The sequence below is a fragment of the Podarcis gaigeae genome (genome assembly GCF_964106915.1).
Source record: "Podarcis gaigeae genome assembly, chromosome: 3".
NCBI classification, from domain to species: domain Eukaryota; kingdom Metazoa; phylum Chordata; class Lepidosauria; order Squamata; family Lacertidae; genus Podarcis; species Podarcis gaigeae.
In genome coordinates, this window is record NC_139680.1 from 99,689,386 (window position 1) to 99,705,203 (window position 15,818).

Consider the following 15,818-nt stretch of genomic DNA (forward strand, 5'->3'; position numbering starts at 1 on the left):
GGATTTAGAGTAGAATGTCTACCAGCCAGCTAAGCAAATGAGACACCAATTCTTGGTGGATTTCATGGAGATTTGAGGAGAAAAGAGACTCACTTTGTTCTGGACAGATCCAGCTGTTGAGACTCTCAGAATGGGGACCTAGACTTTATCTGGAGTGTGAAGGCTTCCTTTTAAAAATCACACAGAATCTTAGGCCTCTTCATATCCAGACAATAAGTGAAGTCATTGAAAAGATTAGGAAGTGTAAGCAGGTTGGATGTTTAATGATTTCCTGAGACCCCTCATTAATATATAGAGTGTTGATTCTTCCTTGTCCATTTCAACAGAGGGTTTGGGTGGGAAACTTTCAAGTGCACTTTCCCCTGGTATTCCAGGTTCTTACTAGCCTTTTGAGTCATGAGTGGACATACAAAATGGCAGAAGATTAGACATCTCTCCAGTAACAGATGTGACACTACTTAACTTGGTGGAAACCAAACAACTCCTGAGTCAAGGGTGGGGGACTTGTGTCCCTCCAGATTGTATTGGATTCCAACACACATCAGCCCTAGCCAGCAGGGCCAATGGTCAGGGATGATGGGCATTGGAGGCACAACAATTCCCCATCTCTGTCCTGTATAATGTAGTTGCAGCCTTACAAACACAAAGGATACTTCTACAATGATGTCTTCTTCCCACATTTTGGGCATGTTTCCCATTCGCATTTGGTGACATCTGAGCCCTCCACCATTTTTTAAAGTGAGAACAATAATTTTAGATTTCTTTCATCACTCGAGTCTGTTTTATCACATGTCATGAAGACATTTCGGGACTAATGCATGTAAATGATTCCAAAGCATGATTTGCAATTAGCATACCGAACTAGTTTCCCACCAAGTCTGATAATTAAAAGCCTCAAATATAGCTGCAACACCCATGCTCCCAGGATGAAAAGAATCCCTTAGAGCCATTATGTTTATGCATGCTCATGGATTTCTAATTGCAAACAAGACTATGTATTGATTATTTGCCAACTTAGTTTGTTGCTGTGCTCCATGTTTCCCATGCACGTTATTAGCATTTGTTATGAAAAACAGTTGGTGGAACTGACGTCCTTCCTTTGTGACCTTCTTTTTATAGCAGCAGGAATTTCATCTTATAAAATGTGAAATCATGCTCTACTCCAGCTCTGTATAATGCTGCAAATGAGGCTGATGAATCTGTGTTTTCAGTGTGTGTGTTCATGTGTGTTGCTGGAGGTTGGGTTCACAAAAGTAAACCAGACATCACTACCCACTGAACCAATATGCAGAGGCGAAATCCAAAAGGAGATGAAGAGCAGTTTGGATATTGGGCATCATGTCACTAGGATTTCTGAACTGGAAGGGGAATTGTATGCAGAAGCTAGTCTGCAAGATAAGCCCATGGCACCTGGGCCCAGAGATGTTGCACTGAGGACTCCATTAAGGAAACCTCGGTACAATCAGGTTCTCCACTGCTTCACTGAAGTAAAAGGTTGCTGGAGTGAGCTAGACTACCTTAACTGAAGGGACACCTTTCAGTAAAGGTGAAGCTTATAACTGAGATAAAACATAGCCTGAGCCCTTCAAAAGGCCTTGGTCTTAGTGCCCACATCATGGCACTGGTAGCAGAAGGGGCATGCTTTCTTGGCAAAAGATGGGTGCTATTTCTGGATTCTGGCAGCTGGGCATATTAGGCACCAGCTCTTGTGAAACTTTAGAAGATCCCAGGAGTTCATGGGATGGTAACACTGGGATATTATTAAAGGTTCAGGTTAGTACAGGGCGTCACATTAGGTCGGTGCTTTATATGAGGAGGAATCCTGCATGAGGGCAAGCAGGCTCTCTTTGGAAAACCAAGTGATGAAGCAACCTCTGCTACCCAAAGGTGGAACTAAATGTTAAGAAAATACAGGGTTGTGGGCTCAAACAGTAGCTTCTAGTTTTCTCCCATAATTTGCAATGCAAGTTACCCTGTGGTGTGATAGCATTATAATATGCATTTCTACATCGACAGCAGGGGTAGTCAGCGATGTTGGCTGCAGTGAGAAAGCACACAGTACAATTGTACTAAATGTTATGGAGAAGGCAACTCAACATAGAGCTTTCATTTTTGCTACCGATGCTATTTTGTACTTGGGGGCAGCACACTAACTAAGCACTGGTTCCTTAGCCACAGCTCAGGGATCACCTCTACTTTTCTTCTTTTGGATTTGTGGAAACCCTGCTGTTAGCCAGTATTTGGATACCTGTTAGAAGGCTGGATAGCTCAGTCAGTAAAGCATGAGACTCTTAATCCCAGGATCATTGGTTCGAGCCCCACATTGGGTGAAAGATTCCTGAATTGCAGGGGGTTGGACTAGATGACCCTTGTGGTCACAGCCGGCTCTACAATTCTATGATTGTCTCTGTTTCCCATTTTCCCAATCTTAAATTCAACTATCCACATTTCTGCAGACATATATAGATTTCATCTCTCTCCCTCTTACACACACACACACATGACTGCATGAATTTTATCAGCCCTTTAGTGAGAATTTCTCCCAATATACACACTTTGTGTGCAATTTTGCATTTGCAGGGGGTTGGACTAACTTGTGGTCCCTTCCAGCTCTACAATTCTATGATTCTGCAAAACAATTTCACCTAACATAGTGCACTTTTGTATATTATTTCAATAGCATACACACTTTATCCTCATACTGTATATGTACACATTTCTTGGTCAGAGAATCGTATTGCAAAATTTGGAGAAGTATGGATTTTGAAGGATGGGTATGTTTTGGTTTGTATATTGTTTCAGAAAGTGACAATTTGGTAGGTTTGCCTTTAAAAGCAAACCCCACCCCCCGATTTCTACCTAGTATGGACCTCCGTATGGCCCACTTGATAAGCTGGTTATGTTACCAACATGTGTTCGGAGCCCAAGATCAGTATTCTACACGAGCCTCTTGTTTTTCATAAGATCTAATTCCTCCCTGACGCTACAAATTCTCCACAGTCACCCTCCCATGTTGAAACATCTTTGTCCTCTGGTAGTATGTGCGTGTGTGGTTCCACCTCGCTATGCAAACTTATATCCTGGTATTAGCAGGCATGAGAAAGGGGCCTAAGATAACAGAGAAAAGTTAGCCTCACTGGTGGAATGCAAAGGACTATCAAAATGGCCTCACCTCTGCAACATTTAAGCCACCTTGTAAAAATGATTGCTTTCAAAAGAGAGCAAAGGAGGCTTTGAAATATAACTGTCTAGAACTACAGACTGTGTACAATAGCTTTTACAACATTAATCTTTTGTACCCACCCTCAAACAGTAAAGTCTTCCCTTCCAGGTGAACATCATTCTGATGTTTTTCAGACTTCATCATCTCAGAAGGGGTGGCCATGTCTGGAAACTGAACTCAATTCCGGCAGGAAACCAAAAGTTAAGAGAATTCCCTTTTCTTTAAGTAATGAAATTTAAGGCACCCTACACAAAACCCCAGGATATGTCTACTTACAAGTTGGAAAGCTTTATCCACTCTCCAGGTACTAGAATGATGGCAAATTTCAGCTGCTTTGTCCCAAAGGCGAGAACGCTATAGCCATTTTTAGATGCCCCATTATAGTGCATAGGGAACACAGATATTTGTTTTCTAGAGTGTGGCTTCGAATCCAGAGCACAAATCAACATTGAGATTGCATAGAGCAACTCAAAAACAGATTAGGATTTTAAAAACACAGAAAAACATGAGACCTATCTTGGAACACTCCTATTGCATACTGTAAAACTTAGTGCCAATGGGGAATTTAGTTTGGTCCACATTTTAAAGTGAATTGGCCTAATTCACCAGTCCTGGACTCCTATGGAGATTGGAATGCAGCTATAAATTAGATTGTATGCTGAATTTTGTAAAGCAGTTTTGGTTCCAAAATGTGTGCACAAAAATGCAGATTTTAAAGTTAAAAATTATTTACAAAAATGCATCTCTTGGGAGAAAGTCCACAGAAAAGTACATATAAATGCATATATTAGGGTCTGAATTTAATTTAAATGCAAAGGAGAATGTTCATGTTGTTGTTTTTAAATCTGCAGGAAACAGGATGGAATGAACTTGTAATGGAATGCATGTGAAACTGACATGGAAAGGAAATAGTCTCTTCTGTCTACCCCTAGAAAGACTTTTCCTTTCTGCCATGGTCCTTGGCTGATGCAACTGCAAAATTAATCTAAACACCAACATTAAACAGGCTGATCATGCACCAATTATCACCATTATCAATAATTGTAACGGTTGAAAAAATATTATCAGATGGTGCTGTTGGCTTTGTGTGCTCATTTATATTTCCCCCCTAGGTTTAACTCAGGTTTAAACTTGCATTAACAAGCCCTCTGTCCCAAACTAGCTTTCCGCTCAGGGCATTTCCAGGCTGACGTGTTACAAAGCAGGGTTTTACAACTTTTTAACTGGGAGATTTTATCTCTTCCCAGTGAACCTTGACTCACAGTTTTAGTGTTGCAAAGTCCCCATAAAAGATATTTAATATTGCAGTACTGTATTTTATTTTATTTTTGTTCTGGGGAAATATTTTACACTGTCTTAGAGATTATCTCCAAATCTTCTCTAAGGTTTAGGGGAAGCCTAGTTCACAGACCTGTAATTCTCAGAGTATTTTGATTTTCTCTCTTCTTTCAATGCTCAAAAACTCCACATTAATTAATCCAGACTAATTAAACACTTTCTGGTTTGGGACAAAGAGGTCTAATCTGAACCCCACACTTTACCCCATGACGATGTATGGAAAAGGTCTGCCTACATACAGTTTAATGTGAAATGTTGATGAACTCTCCATTTTTTCCTGTTGAAGTTAGAGTTGTTCTTTTTCACCAGACTGTTATTCTTCTGCTGTTTATTGGACCCTTACAAATACAAATGTGGTCCATCCATTTAATACATTATGGTGCCCAGTATTGGGGTTCTGTATTTTTCAAAGAAGAATAAAGCTATATGTGGGGCTTTTTTTTTAAGGACACGGGACAGTTTTCATGCAAGATGTTACAATCCCATAAATTGAAATAACACTCTTTTTTTCCTTTCCTTTTTTTTTTTTTTTTTTTTGCTATTTGAGTCTTAAATATATCATAACATATTGATCCAGTGAAGAGCCATTTTTTGAAAAAGGAGAAAAAAGCCTTCCCCACCAAAAAGGAAAATAAAACATAACCCTTCAAAGGAGTGCGTTGTTTCGCTTAGGGCAACCATCCACACCAGGAATGACTGAAGGCTCCTCTTTCCTAAACTCAATGAGACAGGTGAATCCCCAGAGAAGTGACTAGCCAGTGGCTAAATAGAACCTGTCGGGCTTTCATGCAAACTTCCTCTACATGTTTTTTTGCGGCTTCCAAGCATATGGTACAGTTTATTAGTATTTGCATGCATAAAGAAAATGACGGCGGAGAAGGAGGAGAGCAATAATATTTATTCTTCAGTGATATTTTCTAGATAAATATTTATTAAGTTGACACAGAGGCTGATCCTGTGCATACAGCTGAGACCAGCAGCTCAGAGGGGTTTGATATGTAGCCTCATGGATACACACACACACACACACACACACACACACACACACCATTAGGAGTCAAGAAGAGTCCTTGTAAGTGCAGGGTTGCCAGACCCCTGGGCAAAACTGACTATGTAGCTAAGGTGCTAATTTTCCAACTCAGTGCCGGCCTATGATATTTTGCTGCCTGAAGTTAAGCACAAATGGCCATCCCTTTCTGGGGTGAGGAACAGAGGGAAGAAATTTGGTTCAGTTTGCATTTGAAAGCGAACTATCAAATTCCCATTCTTTCGAAAAACGATATAAACCGAAACACAACCATCTGTTGAAACTCACACTTCTCTGAATTTTGCAATGCAATTCTCCAGCCAAACAATGCTTACAAAACTGCAGATGTTGATTTATCTATCATCTATCTATCTATCATCTATCTATCTATCTATCTATCTATCTATCTATCTATCTATCATCTATCTATTTATCTATCTATCATCTATCTATCTATCCTTGTTTCACAGTTAGTTCAGACACCAATTCTTGCAATCATCTTCTTCCTTGGTCCCTATAGTACCACCAGAAGCAGATCGCTTCACTTTGTTGCATGACAAAGTACACAAATCCTTTCCTTACAAATCTACAATTGTCAGCTCTGGAAGCCTGAAGGATTGTCTTCTCCCATATAAGCTGTCCTAAATATTAAGAACATCAACATGTGTACCAGATCCATGTCTGGCTGGAGTAAGAGAGGATATATTCTGCAGCTACACCTAGGTTCCTAGGTTCTATGATCTGCTATTTAGGCAAGCTATTACAGATTGATTCATAGGTCATCGTGAGAAGCATCCTTGACTGCTAAAAGATATTTCAGGTTGCTTCTCATGAGGTCCCAACAAAATAGTACTGACTTTCCCATAAGAGAGTACTTTGAAGTAGAGAACATTGCTCCTGGTTGTCAAAGTGTTTTCCCATCTTTCACTGCCCCATGAGGAAAGCACTCACTATATATATATATATATATATGCAGGTTTTGGTGTCCTCGGGTGTCTTCCCGTGTAAAAGTTGGGGTGTCTAGGCGACGTTTCGACGAGGTCTCACTCGTCATCTTCAGGCTGGTGCTTTCGGCTTCTTGTTACTGGAACAGAGCGGGATCTCAATGTTTGAGTTCCTATAAATACTGTAGAGGGGGTGTGGTGTCTAGCCTCCAATGTTCTGGGCAGAGAGGAAGTTCCCAGGCTAGTGTGCCTTTTCTTCTTTTGTTCCTTAATTACTTGAGAGATACCTTGAGTGATTTCTTGAGTGATATCCTGAGTACCACTTAGGTGGGTCATTAGGTGTGGATTAGTTGCTAAAGTCTTTGTGTCTTGACCTCTTGAACTTTGTGAAGAGTTTTCCTGAGAAGATGGCTGTATTGCACTTAGTTGTGCTTTGGCTTGGCTTCGTGTATAGGGGCGAGCTGTGGTTTTGTGGCTTGTGTCAGCCAGATCTGTGTAGGGATTGCAGGGGGGTGCAGCATCCGGAGGTGCCACCATGGATTGGCTACTGGATGGTGTCAGTAATTCATCTGTGGAGAGGGTCTGGGTTTGGGTCTGGTGTGGTTGATTGGTGTTGGCGTTCTGTGTGCCTCTGGATCTGGTGTCAGTTTTTGTGGGGAGGGCTAATTTCCAGATGTCTGGCAAGCGGGATGTGTCGTCACGCTTGTTCATGTTGTGAGGGTGTTTCTCTATCTCGATGGCTTCCATGATTATTCTCTTGTGGTGATGTTCCGTGTTAAAGAGCAATTTGGAATTTAGCAACAAAGACTTTAGCAACTAATCCACACCTAATGACCCACCTAAGTGGTACTCAGGATATCACTCAAGAAATCACTCAAGGTATCTCTCAAGTAATTAAGGAACAAAAGAAGAAAAGGCACACTAGCCTGGGAACTTCCTCTCTGCCCAGAACATTGGAGGCTAGACACCACACCCCCTCTACAGTATTTATAGGAACTCAAACATTGAGATCCCGCTCTGTTCCAGTAACAAGAAGCCGAAAGCACCAGCCTGAAGATGACGAGTGAGACCTCGTCGAAACGTCGCCTAGACACCCCAACTTTTACACGGGAAGACACCCGAGGACACCAAAACCTGCATTCCTGTACCCGTGAAAATCTACGAAAGCATATATATATATATATATATATATATATATATATATATATATATATCAATCTTCTTCCATCTGCCTTCAGGCAAAGAGATATTCCATTATATGAATGAAGAAGTCCTCATTTATCAACCTAGTTGTTGAGCAAAGGCAACTTCCAGTGTAAACAAGCAAGCACAGCATTCTTGAGTGCCTGTATGGGCTGAGGTTTGTTTACCACACTTTTCTGGAGGCAGGAGATATTTGCATTGTTGTAACCCGCCCCAGAATCCTGTAGCGAAGGGCATATCACAAATCCAATAAATAAAAATGGAAATAATAACCACAGAGACATGTGCGTAACACAAATGAATTCAATGCTTTATTGATAGAATAGGCTCAGGACAGAAACACCAAAGAAATAATAGCAGGAATATAAATGAGAAGCTCATTCTAAGCAAATCAATGTACTGAAAATATGAACATTTTTGTGTGTAAAATAGAACAAAGTAACATTGATTCAAGATAGGTACCACACACACCCACACACCCACACAGGAACGCAGTTATTTTCAATAAACAAAACAATTTACAACAACTGTCATTCTTTACAGCAGCAGAAGAAATGACAGAAGAAAGTTTAGAGAAATGGGAGAAAGAGAAGACAAATTTATGAGTGTGTACAGGGTGCTTCCGAGTGTTGTGTGGGATACTTCTGAAGAGGGGTATATTTTGCACATGAGATATCACAAATGGGTGGTTGGTAACAGGGTTTTTTAAGTTTTTTTTTTTTAAAAAAATTAACCTATAAAATTAGTTTTAACAGTAAATCTGCATTGATGGGGGCATAGGAGTATGGCTGGCATTTCAGTGCCAAGGGTATTTGGTGGGTCTGACAGAATATTACCTTTCATGGGCCTAGAATCAGTGGATCGTCATCCAGGACAGAATTCAGGACAGAATTTTACAATATTATTTGTTTCATTGTTCACTGCCTTGAGAGGGCTTCCTGTCAAAAGAATAAAGTTTAGAAGTTGAGTTGTACATCTGCAAATCCCTATAGGGTTGTCACGAGGAAGTTGGAGCAAACTGGTTTTCTGCCGATCCAGCGGGGAGGACCCAAACCCATGGATTCAAATTACAATAAATGAGATTTCAACTAAACGTTAGGAAGAACTGTCTGATGGTAAGAGCTGCTTAACAGTGGAATGGACTCCCTCAGAAGGTGGAGGTTTTTAAACAAAGCTTGGATGGCCACCAGTCCATCCGTAGCTGTGATCCCTGCATTGTAGGAGGCTAGACTAAAAATGATTCTTGGTAGTCACTTCCAGTTCTACAGTTCTATGATTGTAACACATCTATGAAAATCCCTCTTCCAACCCTTATAGAAGGAATGTACCTTCATAAGGAAAGTAGAGAAGAGCACAGAAAGCAAGGTTATTGCATACCAGTGTGTAGCATCAGATCAGATTATGTGGTGGCACGTCTCATGGTTAAAGGTAAAGGTAAAGGGACCCCTGACCTTTAGGTCCAGTCGTGACCGACTCTGGGGTTGTGGTGCTCATCTCGCTTTATTGGCTGAGGGAGCTGACGTACAGCTTCCGGGTCATGTGGCCAACATGACTAAGCCGCTTCTGGTGAACCAGAGCAGCGCACGGAAACACCATTTACCTTCCCGCTGGAGCCGTACCTATTTATCTACTTGCACTTTGACATGCTTTCGAACTGCTAGGTGGGCAGGAGCAGGGACCGAGCAATGGGAGTGCACCCCGTTGCAGGGATTCGAACCACCGACCTTCTGATCAGCAAGTCCTAGGCTCTGTGGTTTAACCCACAGCGCCACCTGCATGTTACTAGCCATGATTGAGGCTTATGTTGCTTCATGGGAAGCCATTAGCCTGATCCAGCAGGGTCTTTTTATGTTCTTACGTTTCTTTGGCTTCTTTCATTGTCTCCCTACCCCCTCACTCTGCAGGCTACAGCTGTGCTGCCACAACATGTGTTAGGAATGTTTAATGCAAACCAGAGCCCATAAATGCACCCTCCACCTAATTAAAATGTATGCTTGCAACATACACAAGTACAGCCACATCCTCAATCACCTGAATATCATTCATAACAATGTCCCAGCTACTGTTCATCCCCTATGGATAGATACTTCCTTATACAATTTCACTATGTCCTGACTGGTTTACCATTAGAAAAAGCACATGGTAAGCCACCAGTAAAGCTCTTTGAAATGCAAATAATTAAATGATTAATCGAGGTAACTGTTAGGTGGTTTTGTAGCTGGTTGACTGACCGAACCCAAAGAGTACTCATTGATGGTCCTACTGTCCCTGACACAGGGCTCTTCTTGTGTGCTTCTGTTCTTTGGATGTTCTAAACCTACATCCTGCACCCTTGGATCCCCAGATGTTGTTGGACTACAACTCCCATCATCCATGACCAATGGCTAAGCAGCCTTGGCCTGATGGGAGGCCCAAGACTGAAGAAGGCAGTCCTCCAAACCAGCTCGGTTTAGAATGTCCCCAAGTGAACTTGCATATTTTCTTTTGTGGGCAGATCTGTGAGCTGTCTGCATTTGGAGACTTGAGCCTTTCTTATGTAATGTCTTCTAATTTGCATGATATAAACAAATCGCAGCGCACATACTTTATTAAAAGGCTCTTATAATCGATGTGGCAAAGGCATAAAAACTGAGTTATTAGAGTTCCTCTGTTGCTGAAGGAGCCAGTGAGTCACCATTATAAAACATTCTGGCTTCATGAAGAGCTTACTTTTAAACATTGTGTACTGATTTTTGAAATAAGATGGTAAGTTGCACTGATGATGATTGACAGTAGTCACCACCCCTTGCGGTTTTGCTAGCTATGGCGAAACTTTCTCTGCTGGAAGCCATCTATTCTTTTAAAATGTGTGTGTAGATATTGATAGATACATAGATAGGTGATAGATAGATAGATGATAGATGATAGATAGATGAGATAGATAGATGATAGATGATAGATAGATGATAGATAGATGATAGATAGATAGATGATAGATGATAGATGATAGATGATAGATGATAGATGATAGATAGATAGATAGATAGATAGATAGATAGATAGATAGAGATAGATGATAGATAGATGATAGATAGATAGATGATAGATAGATAGATAGACGATAGATAGATGATAGATAGATAGATAGATAGATAGATAGATAGATAGATAGATAGATGGATATAGATAGATAGATATAGATAGATGATAGATAGATAGATAGATAGATAGATAGATAGATAGATGATAGAGATAGATAGATAGATGATAGATAGATAGATAGATGATAGATAGAGATAGATAGATAGATAGATAGATAGATAGATAGATAGATAGATAGATATAGATAGATAGATATAGCTGGATGGATGATAGGTAGATAATAAACTACTAGTTGCTACTGCACCACACTCAAGGGCAGCCAAATATTAGAGATGTTATTTCAAATGGTTCCTTATTAAACGTGTGTCAGGGTTTCAGGGTCAGAGAGCGAGGGGGAGGGGTCCCAGGGCGACGAGGAAGAGGACGACGATGACCCGAGGTTGTCAGTGAGTCCGTCAAGTGAATCCGAGGATTCCCAAAAGGGAGCCCCCCTGGTCAGGCCAAGGGGCAGTAGAGAGGGAGGCAGTCAGAAGCAGGGGAACGAAGGGGGAATCCCCAGTGGGGGCTGGAGATCGGGACCGGCCTCTCCGTCGGAACGGAGTGAAGGGGGTGGAGTTGCCAGTGTGTCAGAAAGAGCAGAACAGGAAGCAGAGAGGGGAAGGAGTTCGGAGCAAAACGTCCTGCCGGAAGGGGAGGAGTGTAGTACCGAGAGTAGCGTAACGGTCGAAAGGAAGGTCAGAGGCAACGTACGCGCGCCAAGTTCAAATGTGGAGGCGCGCGGAAATGAGGAGAGCCCTGAGGAGGAGCCTGGTCCCAAAGCACGAAGGAGGGGGGAGCAGGCGGCAGAAGACTCAGCCTCGGGGGAGTCCCAGAGGGAGGGAGCACAGGGGGGCAGGAAGACCCTGCGGAAAAGGAAAGAGAGGAAAAGGTGGAGCAGTACAAGCCTCTTAAGCTGGTGCAGGGGCGGGACTGACTCAGAGGGGACTTCAAACATCTAAGGGTAACAGATGCTGAGCCACGGAGCTTGGATGTAACGACAACAATGTTCTTCAATAAAACCTTTTGTATATAACTTGGACTGGACTTTGGTCTCTTGTGAGCTGGGACCTCGGGTGGCTCTGACAACGTGTTTCATTTTAGTTTCCTTTAAACGTCCAATAAAGCAAGCCTTCAGAGCTGAGGATCTATTTCAAAGCAGAAAATAAAGGCCTTGTTTGAATTGGGATTTGTCTCTGGGGTTAGGCAGTGCTGTGAAATAATATCCAGGAAAAGGAGTCACCGGACGTTTCTTACATGTGAATGTGTGTAACACGTAGTTCCACCTGAAATCCGACTCTCCTTACAGCCTCTTTTCTTCAGGTAGAGTACTTTATTGTCTTCCCAACAACTGGAAGTACTGGCGACAGATTCACACCAATGTCATTCGAACAAGTTGGGAGGATTTAAAACAGGCTTCCTCAACCTCGGATCTCCAGTTGTTTTGAGACTACAATTCCCATCATCCCTGACCTGCTAGCTAGGGATCATGGGAGTTGTAGGCCAAAAACATCTGGAGGGCCGAGGTTGAGGAAGCCTGATTTAAAACACCCCATCAGTCCAAAGATTCCTACTTATGCCACTGGAGTTTCCCTTTTCTCCCACCACGCCCCCTACAGATCTCCTCTGGAGAGTTCGGGAGTAAAAAACAGAACAGATTTAGAAGGCATGGAAGGTGGAGAGGAGAGAAGTCCTGTTGTGCAAGTGCATTGAATATATGTTGGATGCTCAATATACAATTGTTGCTTTCAAGCCTGACTTGGTGGTTGTTGTCAGGATGCTGTCAGCGGCTCCCGGCTGGTTGCCCAGGCAAGTATAAATACAAGTTTCTTACAGACCTTTTTTATTTCAAACTTTGCAGAGAGGCGCTATAGAACCCAGCACATACTCTGCACGCAAAACATCCTTGGTTTACCCCAGACAATTCCAATGGGGACTAGGAAGAGATGGTGGGAAAGACCTCTGTCCAAAACCCCCAGAGAGCTGCCAGTCAGAGCAGACAATATTGAGGTAGATGGATAAATAATCTGAGCTGGAAGAAGGCAGCCTTCCATCTGTCCGTTTGAATGTGCTCTCTCCCCGCCCTTCTTTTGGCATTTCCCCCTTTGGATAACCAAGGAAGAATTGAGTATCAAATACAAGGTGTTTGTTAGGCCTTCAATGTCAGGGGAGCAAAGAAAGCTGACCTCCGAGGAAATAATAACTTCTGTCCAAGAGAGAAATCTTAGAATATTCAATAGGACTGAAATAGAACTCTATGGGGACTTTTCAGGAACATCATCAAAGAAAACATGTCCCGGCCCGTCACAATGAAATGTCTGATGACGAAACAGGAATGAAATTGTTATTTAAAAGGAACAAAGGGAAGCAGAGACTCACAATAGATGAGTTAGTGTGCAAAGTTGTTATCTCTTGTATCAGACAAAACCCTTGAGACCTTCAGCAATGCTGGGATGGGACACACACAATGAACATCAGCAATGAATCATTTTGATGGGGGAAACTTTCAGTTTTTACTCATTTGAATCTATTTTGTAACATTCAAAAAGAGTTTGGGCAGTACCCAGATGGTTTTTCTGAAAGGATGCCGTCTCTTGTTCAGCTGATAAATTGCATTCGTTTGTTCAGATTTCTGCCTCAGCCCATTCTTGGGGTTTGGTGTGAATATGAAACATCACACCCATGCACACAAACGCACACACAATTTAAAAAATAAATCAAGCCAAAATAAAACATAAAAATGTAATTCTAGTATTTACAAGTTATATGTAAATGAAGTCCCCTCCCTTCTCCAATGGGCAGAGCAAACCCGGTGAAAGATAAAAAGAACATACCTATTCACAGGCATCTGGGTGGCAACTATGAGAAGAGGATGCTGTGCTCAATGGGCTGTTAGTCTGATCCAGAAGCCTCTTCTTAAAATATACACAGATTATTAATATAATTTACACAGACTGCTCCAGAGCCAGTTTATTTTTATTTTTAAGAGATTTCTAAATCGCCTTTCCACTTTATAATTTCCCATCAGGGCAGCTTACAGCAAATGAACCAATATACCGCAAAATCAACATGTGCGCTAAAAACAATACAAACTACACAGAGAAACACAGAAGGCTGCCATAAACGGAGTAAGACCATTGGACAATATAGCTCAGTATTGTCAATAATGACTGGCAGTGACTCTCCAGGGTTCTAAGAAAGAAGAAGAAGAGTTTGGATTTGATATCCTACTTTATCACTACCCGAAGGAGTCTCAAAGCAGCTAACATTCTCCTTTCCCTTCCTCCCCCACAACAAACACTCTGTGAGGTGAGTGGGGCTGAGAGACTTCAAAGAAGTGTAACTAGCTCAAGGTCACCCAGCAGCTGCATGTGGAGCAGCAGAGAGGCGAACCCAGTTCACCAGATTACGAGTCCACTGCTTTTAACCACTACACCACATTGCAACAATCCTAGAGCCAGATACCTGGAGATGTTATGGATTGAACCTGGGGCATTTTGCATCCATAGCAGATGCTCTTCAAAGGAACACTTCCCCCAACAAACAAAAGCAGCTGCAAAATCTTTCATGCACACACACACAAAAATCAGAATCCCATATTACCCCCATGTGGAACCAGACTGAAATCGTCATTCACATTACTCCCATATTGGTGTATATCATTCATTTCAATAGCCTGTCAACCTTGAAGTGTTTATTCTACGGAGATATAAGGAAACAGTGTTTTGTTTTTAAACTCAACCCGGAAAATTCACCTCCCTTGTTTCTTATAAAAGAAGATTTGGTTTCAAAGGCATGGCCCAGTCCTAGAAGTGCCTTATATAATTGGTGCAGGGTCAAAGAAAGGACCTGCCTTTCCACACAGGGGACACGGATTGTAGTTACAGTAATATCATTTCCATTCCATCTCTGCAATGTATCCAAAATATCCAAAAATATCACATGGCAGGGAAATAAAATAAATCACCGTGGCAGTCTGGCAAGCTCATGACTGGGTCAAAGCATTTATAAATAGAACTGGGTCACTGATATACTTAGGTTCTGGCAGGTCATTTGGTTTTTATGATGCACTTTCTGCCACCATGCGATCAAGAACTCTAAGGGGCAATGTTGTTTTTTAAAACAGAATTTAAATCATTTTCCCATATGGTGCCATTTTGTTTTTGTTTTTTTGTTTGCAGAAAATAACTGTGGGTCTCTCCAAAAACACAGAGAGGGATGACATGACTTTCAGCTACAATACCACTGAATGCAATATGACCTATTCTTACTGGTTTGGGGTTGCCATATTTCAAAAATTTGTTGTGGAGCTTTTTTTGGGGGGGGGTTGGACAAATCCAGGAATCCCTACGTTTATGAAGAGGGCAGGGTGGTTCTCTCCCCCCCCACCTCCCGTTTTGTTCACCCCATACGATAAAACTGACATGAGAAACTTCTTAGGATGCTGCTGATTTTTGAGGCAGTTTTCATCTTTTATTGTTACTTTGTTCTTCAAAAAGTTGTAGGCTTTCCCACAGTTCCTGTGCGTACATCAGCTGTGGACAAGGACCCAGCTGCACTGATAAGCGTGTTATTTTGCTATCACCAGGGCCTTTCGTGGTCCAAATAGGGGGGGGGGGGACCAAAACTTTAGGGAAAAAAACACTGGTGGGAGGAGAGAGGAGGCTCAACACCAAGCTCACCCATTCTTTCACTTGTCGCATGCCTAGAAAACATCCGTCCAAGAGTTTTGCTTGCCCCATGCTTTCTAGACACGGGTCAGATTGGTTTGGCCTTCCTGCTGCTTTCCGCTGGAGAATCTGCTCTATAGCACTAAATTGGAACAAAGGCAATCTGCAGAAAAACTTACTGCGCTTTGTTCCAGTTCAGCACTAAACTACAGCTTTTCACAGGGGAAAGTGGCAGGGCCAATTGAAGTGTGGATGGGACAGCAACCCCTAACTGTGGGTGGGGGAGCAACAGAAAA

General features: G+C 42.0%; 1 long non-coding RNA gene across 1 annotated transcript in view; it reads left to right on the plus strand.

Moving 5' to 3' along the window:
- LOC310842338 overlaps positions 1-14,177 on the plus strand; it is a 54,608-nt gene extending 40,431 nt beyond the window's left edge. Inside the window, exon 3 of the long non-coding RNA XR_014563076.1 lies at positions 14,050-14,177. This is a non-coding gene — a long non-coding RNA (uncharacterized lncRNA). The remainder of the gene's footprint in view (positions 1-14,049) is intronic.
- Positions 14,178-15,818: the final 1,641 nt, after the last annotated feature.